The sequence below is a fragment of the Cyprinus carpio genome, chromosome A5, assembly GCF_018340385.1.
Source record: "Cyprinus carpio isolate SPL01 chromosome A5, ASM1834038v1, whole genome shotgun sequence".
In the NCBI taxonomy this organism is placed as follows: domain Eukaryota; kingdom Metazoa; phylum Chordata; class Actinopteri; order Cypriniformes; family Cyprinidae; genus Cyprinus; species Cyprinus carpio.
The window spans coordinates 31,866,410-31,874,829 of record NC_056576.1 but is presented as its reverse complement, the minus strand read 5'-3'; positions in this window follow the sequence as shown (position 1 = coordinate 31,874,829).

Sequence of the window (8,420 nt, the reverse complement as noted above, 5' to 3'; positions counted from 1 at the left end):
TTGGTTGATTGAAATGTTGTTCCAGGATCAACAAGGATTGTACTTGGTGAAATCATGCTCACCCGATGTTCAGTTAAGGATACTTCTCTCCTCTTCACCACTATAACAAAAATATTTAATTTATGGTCCTTTTTTTGTTTTGTTTTTACAAAAACAAATGGAAGGAGACACATTGTAACTCTGAACTCAGTTGTGTATTTCAGATGCTGTCACATCCTACAATCTCATCATCTGCAGAGAGAAACGGCTTCTCAATCACACCAAAATACACATAATGATGGACTTACAGGCATCATAGAGGATTATGAAAATACAGCATTTCACTGGAACTTGGTCTTCATTTCACTATTTTCTGTTTCTATTTTGTCTTACTTCTTTAAGTATTTATTTATGTTCAATGTCAATTGTAATTTATTAATGTATTCTGCTAATAACTGTTGTTAGAGCACTGTCATTTTTGGTACAAATTCACATCATTAAAAAAATAAAAGTGCCTAACTGACACGTTGTTGTTGGTGTTTTTATGTAAAACCCCAACAGACACTGCTGGATACTGTAATACCAGGCAGATAGAGGAGTAAAAAACAATATTAATAAATAATATATACAGATAATATTAATAATGATATAAATATGTTAATATACTAATATTAATGAAAATAAACTGTCATTAAAAAGGTTATTTATAACACCATTAAGGTCCTATTTAGCACTAAAAAGTGTTCTGCTATTATTACAAGCCGAGGAACAATTTTCTGGTACTGTTTGGAACCATTTTTCTTAAGAGTGTATAATGAGCCCAGTACTGTATGCTTTGCTTGTGTTTCCTCAGCTAAGGATCATTTACACAAATAAATAAAAGGAAAAACCTCATAGACACACAAATAATGAGGGACTTCTAGAAAACAGAATATCATAAAGCCTGTAAGTAACCACCTAGAACCATAAGCGGAGTTTCACTTTTATGCTTGGGGGGGCACCCACTGGCAGACGAGCCACGAACACTTTTTTTTTTTATTTGTTCTATATTTCATATATTTATATAACATATATTCGACAGTAAAATACATAATAAATAAATAAATAAATAAAACATTTTTTCCCGAGGGTACGCAGAGTTTTTATTTAGCTATTTATTTTTTATTTTATCCTATTTAAAAAAAATTATTATCCATTCAGCAAATGCTTTAAAAACAGCTTTAAAAACACTTTATTGCATTCCAGATGGTTTTAAAGTACTTTTCACTATAAATTTTACGGGCAGCTTGAATTTTAAATATTGTCATGAATTATTTGTATTCCCATTTGTAAAATAGGCAACAAATTAATTGTTGCGGGCTAACCCGATCTCATGATGAAATATAGCACGGTTTTTCTTCTTCTATTTGGCGTAATATGTATATGCAGAAATTTACTTTGGCATGCAAAAGACTGATAAATTCATAATTAATGGCATGGCTGGTTCAGTCGACAGAAATGCGGGACAGACGGGCCTATAATAACTGATGAAATGTTTGCGGGGCAAATCTCAGGTCAGTCTGAGCGCTCATGGTATGCACAGTCATCTTTAAGTTTCTAAAGAGTAATCGACGATGCGATCGCACATTTCACAAGATCCACTTCAGCTGTCACTAGCCAAGGGTGAATAAGCCTATATGTGCTTTAACTAAATACTGAATCACGCGCCTCAAGGCCGTCGCTTTAAATCGCCTGTCCAATTCAGCCAGAAATTACTCAGTCCACCACATTTTTATTGGCGAGTTTATAAAGAAAACAACGAATATCTGTTAACTTGCTAAAGCTGGAAAATAACGAAAAGAGAGTCCTCTCATGTCCTCTTAAGTTAAGAACCATCCGCGACTCGGGAGGATATGGGACTTAAATAATTAATTTAACCCAAAACGTACTTATTCTAACCACTAAAATAATAAAATAATACACATAAAATGAGAAAATGTTAATTATTAAATTTTTATATTTTATTCATAGCTCAGACAAAATCATTATTGGCTCTCGTCTGGGGGGGCAGTGGCCCCCCTAGCCCCCCCTAAACTCCGCCTATGCCTAGAACTCCCAGCAACCTCCAAGTATTGCCCAAGGATCCACCCAGAACCACCTTAGCTACTGCACAGGAATGCCCTGCAACCTCCCACAACAATTTGAGGGTAGAAATTAGAAAATATAAAGCTAATTAATAACATCAATTATATGTAGTTATCCATTAATGATGTTGTTACTCTTCATTACAATAAATTCTTTCCTAAACGAAGTAAGACATTGAACTTTGTGGCTACATGATAAGCATTGTGTCAAACATCTAAAGATCTTGCAGGCAGATGAATGGGATAAAACCTTTTCACAGGTTTCTTCACACAGTGACAGTCGTGCAAGAATGAGTGCTGCAGAGTTAACTGTATTCTCTCATTCTCTGGAAGAATAGATAGGCTCTCAAGGACCTCATTGAACACACTTTGGATCTGAAGGAACCATGTCCACCCTGATGCAGTTTCAATCTAACACTTGAAGAAAGAGCTTTAGAATAGTTTTTAGACCTAAACACCAGAAATGTGCAACAACAGTCGATATGAGTGTGATGCGTTGGGCAGTTTTCACCACCCTCTGCAGTGCTTTGCAGTCAGCCACTGAGCAGTTCCCATACCACACTGTAATACAACTGGTCAGGATGCTCTCGATCGCACACCGGTAAAAGTTCACCACTATGGCTGAAGACAGTTGGTTTTTCTTCAGTGTTCTTGAGGAAGAAAAGGCGCTGGTGAGCCTTCTTGACCAGGCTGGAGGTGTTTGTGGTCCAGGACAGGTCCTCCGAGATGGTGGTTCCCAGGAACTTGAAGCTGGAGACACGTTCAACAACCATCACGTTAATGTAGATGGGTCATGCGTGCTTCCTTTCTTCTTCTTGAAGTCCACAATGAGCTCCTTTGTCTTACTGGTGTTAAGGAGCAGGTTATTGTCAGCGCACCATGTGGCCAGGTGCTGTACCTCTTCCCTGTAGGCAGTCTCATCGTTGTCTCTGATGAGGCCAATCACCGTGGTGTTGTCTGCAAACTTAATGATGGTGTTGGATCCATGCAAAGGCTTGCAGTCATGGGTGTAGAGGGAGTAGAGGAATGGACTCGGCACACAGCCCTGTGGTACGCCGGTGTTAAGTGTGATGGTGGTGGAGTGGGTGTGGCCTGACCTAACATGCTGAGGCCTGTTGGTCAGAAAGTCCATGATCCAGTTGTAGAGGGAGGTGTTAATGTCCAGGTCTCCAAGTTTTGTGGTCAACTTGGAGGGAATGACGGCGTTAAATGCTGAACTAAAGTCAACAAACAACATCCTAACATACGTGTTGTTATTGTCCAGGTGTGTGAGTGCAGAGTTCAGCACTGTGCATACTGCATCCTCTGTGCTCCTATTTCTGCGGTAGGCAAATTGGTGTGGGTCCAGTGTGGGTGGGAGGCAGTCTTTGAGGTGTGCTAGGACCAGTCGCTCAAAGCACTTCATAATGATCGGTGTGAGTGCTACGGGGCGATAGTCATTCAGGCACACTGGGGAGGAGTTTTTTGGTACTGGCACAATGGATGTGGACTTAAAACATGTTGGCACAGTTGCTTGGGTGAGGGACAGGTTGAAAATGTCTGTGAAGACCCCTGCAAGCTGCTCTGCACATGCTCTAAGCACATGTCCAGGAATGCTGTCCGGGCCAGCAGCCTTGTGTGCGTTGATCCGGCTCAATGCATCTGTGGAGGTGAGTTTGAGAGGTTGGTGATCTGCTGAGTGTGTGATTTTGGTTGCCGTCTCCTTGCTGTCGCTGTTGAAGCGAGCATAAAAGTAATTTAGCTCGTTAAGGAAGGAGACGTCCGTGACCGTTGGAGTGGAGTTGCTTGACTTATAGTCACTGATGACCTGGATGCCCTGCCACATGCGTAGGGGGTCAGAGTTGGAAAAGTGTTCCTCTACCTTCAGCTTGTAGCAGTACTTGGCCTTTTTGATGCCCCTTTTCAGGTTAGCCCTGGATTTGCTGTAGGCCTCATCTGACCTGAAGGCAGTGTTGCGGGCTTTCAGCAGAAGTCGCACCTCCTTGTTCATCCATGGCTTCTGATTAGGGTATGTTGTTATCTGTTTTTCTGTTGTAACACTGTCAATGGTGGTGTTGTTGTAATTCAGTACAGAGGAGGTATAGATGTCAATGTCCGTGTGAGAGCCACAGGCAGCCTGAGAAGCAAACATACTCCAGTCAGTGTGTTGAAACCTGTCCTGAAGTAAAGAGTTTGCTCCAGTTGGCCACATTTTGATGGTCCTCTTTGATGGTTTCACACGGTTGATGAGGGGTTAATACTTAGGGGTGAGAAACAAAGAAAGGTGATCAGACTGTCCGAGGTGGGGGAAGGTGGCGCGATGTAAGCTCCATCAATGTTTGAGTAAACATGATCCAAAGTTTTGTCTCCTCTGGTGTGGCAGGAAACATGCTGATGAAATTTGGGGAGCACTGTCTTTAATTTGCAGTGATTAAAATCAGCCGCGACAATAAAAGCAGCCTCCGTGTGAGCAGTCTGTTGTTTACTAATGGCTGCATGAAGTTCGTTCAAAGCAAGCTTGGCATTAGCACCCGGTGGAATATAGACTGCGGTTATTATGGTGGACTCATTCATTACACACAGACTGATATATTTCAAATGTTTATTTCTTTTAATTTGGTGATTATAACTAACAACTAAGGAAAATCCCAAATTCAGTATCTCAGAAAATTAGAAAATTGTGAAAAGGTTCAATATTGAAGACTCCATACCATGCCGCATTGCTGCGGTAATTCAGGTGTCTTGAGGGTCCGACGTCATCTAGTGGGACCTGTGCTCACAGCCCAGCACCAGGCAGCTCAATTGGCATTTGCCAGAGAACACCAGAATTGGCAGGTCTGACATTGGTGCTTTGGTCTCCTCACGGTTGAGAGCAGGTTCACATTAAGTACACATGACAAACGTGAAAGAGCAAGGAGATGCCGTGGGGAACAGTCTGCTGCCTGTAACATCATTCAGCATGACCGGTTTGGCAGCGGGTCAGTGATGATCTGGGGAGGAATAGCCTTAGAGGGGCACACAGACCTCCACTAGTTAGCCAATAGTAACCTTACTGCCTGGCCTCATGTAGCCAGAGTGTTTAGGTAGTTTCTGGATGACGAAGGCAATGATGCCATTGATTGGCCCTCATGTTCCTCAGATTTAAATCCACTTGAGAACATTTAGCAGTGTTGTGTCACTGTGTTACACATTCACACATTGTCACACATTTAGCAGTGCTGTGTCTTTGTCTGCCTCCTTACCGGATGAGCTTAATACATTCTACGCACCCTTTGATACGGGCAACACATTCCCTGCTGTGAAAATACCTGCTGACCTTGACACCTGCCCTTTGGTTCTAACCACACTCGAAGTGAGTAAGGCCTTCAAGAGAGTCAATGGCCGTAAAGGTCCAGATGGCATCCACAGACATGTCCTGAGGGCCTGCACTGTCCAGTTAGCAGATGTCTTCACCAACATCTTCAACCTGTCCTTGAGACTAACAGTGATCCCCACATGCTTCAAGCAAACTACCATCATTCCTGTTCCCAAAAAAACAACTGTCTACTCTCTGAATGACTACCGCCCTGTAATACTGACATCAGTCATCATGAAGTGCTTCGAACGTCTAGTCAAATCCCACATCTGCTCCTCTCTACCTGTCATCCTGGACCCATTCCAATTTGCTTACGGGTCTAACAGATCCACTGATGACGGCATCGCAATGGCCGTACACTCTGCCCTGGAACACTTGGAGGGAAGAGACACCTATGTGCGGATGCTGTTTCTGTGTGTGTGTTCACAATGTGTGTGTGTTCACTGCTGTGTGTGTGCACTTTGGATGAGTTAAATGCAGAGTCACTTATGTAACTGGGTCCTGGACTTCCTGACCGGAAGACCCCAGGTGGTTAGAATTGGCAACCATACATCCTCCTCACTCACACTCAGCACTGGTGCACCACAGGGTTGTGTACTCAGTCCTCTCTTGTACTCCCTGTTCATTTACGACTGCTCTGCTAAGCATAGCTCCAAAATCATCCTCAAATTTGCTGATGATACAACTATCCTAGGACTCTAACACTAATGGCGATGAGACATCCTACAGAGATGAGGTTAATGCACTCACAGCATGGTGTGCTGATAACAATCTCTCTTTAAATTGTCAGCAAGACCAAGGAGATGATCGTAGACTACATGAAGTCACATCAATGGAGAGAAAGTAGAGATAGTTAAGAGCTACAAGTTCCTTGGCATTCACATCTCTGAGGATTTTTTTCTGGAACCTACACTCAGAGACCATAGTGAGAACAACCCGTCAGCGTCTCTACTTCCTGCAGAGGCTGAAGAGGTTTGGCATCTCCTCTAACATCATGTCAGATTTCTACCACTGCACTATAGAGAGCATTCTGAACGGCTGCATCACTGTATGTTACGGCAACTGCTCTTCTTTCGACCACAAAGCACTTCAGAGAGTGGTGAGAACAGCAGAGCTCCTCATTGGACATAAACTCCCAGCCTAACAGGACATTTATCAAACTCACTGCTTGAGAAAGGCTTGCAGCATCATAAAGGGCCACACTCACCCTGCTCATCACCTGTTTGCCACACTGCCTGGCAGATGCTTATAATCTATCTGATCATGGACAACCAGACTGAAGAACAGCTTTTATCTTCAAGCCATCAGACTGCTTTACAGACAGCTATCCTTAATCTAAAACCAGAATACATACTGCTTTTAAGTTATTGTACTTGCACTGCCAATTTTAATATATACAGGTGCTGGTCATATAATTAGAATATCATCAAAAAGTTGATTTATTTCACTAATTCCATTCAAAAAGTGAAACTTATATATTCTATTTATTCATTACACACAGACTGATATATTTCAAATGTTTATTTCTTTTAATTTTGATGTTTATAACTGACAACTAAGGAAAATCCCAAATTCAGTATCTCAGAAAATTAGAATGTTGTGAAAAGGTTCAATATTGAAGACACCTGGTGCCACACTCTAATCAGTTAATTAACTTAAAACACCTGCAAAGCCTTTAAATGGTCTCTCAGTCTAGTTCTGTAGGCTACACAATCATGGGGAAGACTGCTGAATTGACAGTTGTCCAAAAGATGACCGTTTACACCTTGCACAAGGAGGGCAAGACACAAAAGGTCATTGCAAAAGAGGCTGGCTGTTCACAGAGCTCTGTGTCCAAGCACATTAATAGAGAGATGAAGGGAAGGAAAAGATGTGATAGAAAAAATTGTACAAGCAAAGGGATAACCGCACCCTGGAGAGGATTGTAAAATAAAACCCATTCAAAAATGTGGGGGAGATTCACAAACTGCAGTAGACTGCAGCTGGAGTCAGTGCTTCAAGAACCACTACACAAAGACATATGCAAGACATGGGTTTCAGCTGTCGCATTCCTTGTGTCAAGCCACTCTTGAACAACAGACAGCATCAGAAGCGTCTCGCTTCAAAAAGGACTGGACTGCTGCTGAGTAGTCCAAAGTTATGTTCTCTGATGAAAGTAAATTTTGCATTTCCTTTGGATATCAGGGTCCCAGAGTCTGGAGGAAGAGAGGAGAGGCACACAATCCACATTTCTTGAGGTCCAGTATAAAGTTTCCACAGTCAGTGATGGTTTGCGGTGCCATGTCATCCACTGGTGTTGGTCCACTGTGTTTTCTGAGGTCCAAGGTCAACACAGCCATATACCAGGAAGTTTTAGAGCACTTCATGCTTCCTGCTGCTGACCAACTTTATGGAGATGCAGATTTCATTTTCCAACAGGACTTGGCACCTGCACACAGTGCCAAAGCTTCCAGTACCTGGTTTAAGGACCATGGTATCCCTGTTCTTAATCAGCCAGCAAACTCGCCTGACCTTAACCCCATAGAAAATGTATGGGGTATTCGGAAGAGGAAGATGCGATATGCCAGACCCAAGAATGCAGAAGAGCTGAAGGCCACTATCAGAGCAACCTGGGCTCTCATAACACCTGAGGAGTGCCAAAGACTGATCGACTCCATGCCACGCCGCATTGCTGCAGTAATTCAGGCAAAAGGAGCCCCAACTAAGTATTGAGTGCTGTACATGCTCATACTTTTCATTTTGATACTTTTTAGTTGGCCAAGATTTCTAAAAATCCTTTCTTTTGTATTGGTCTTAAGTTATATTCTTATTTTCTGAGATACTGAATTTGGGATTTTCCTTAGTTGTCAGTTATAATCATCAAAATTAAAAGAAATAAACATTTGAAATATATCAGTCTGTGTGTAATGAATGAATATAATATACAAGTTTCACATTTTGAATGTAATTAGTGAAATAAATAAACTTTTTGATGAAATTCTAAT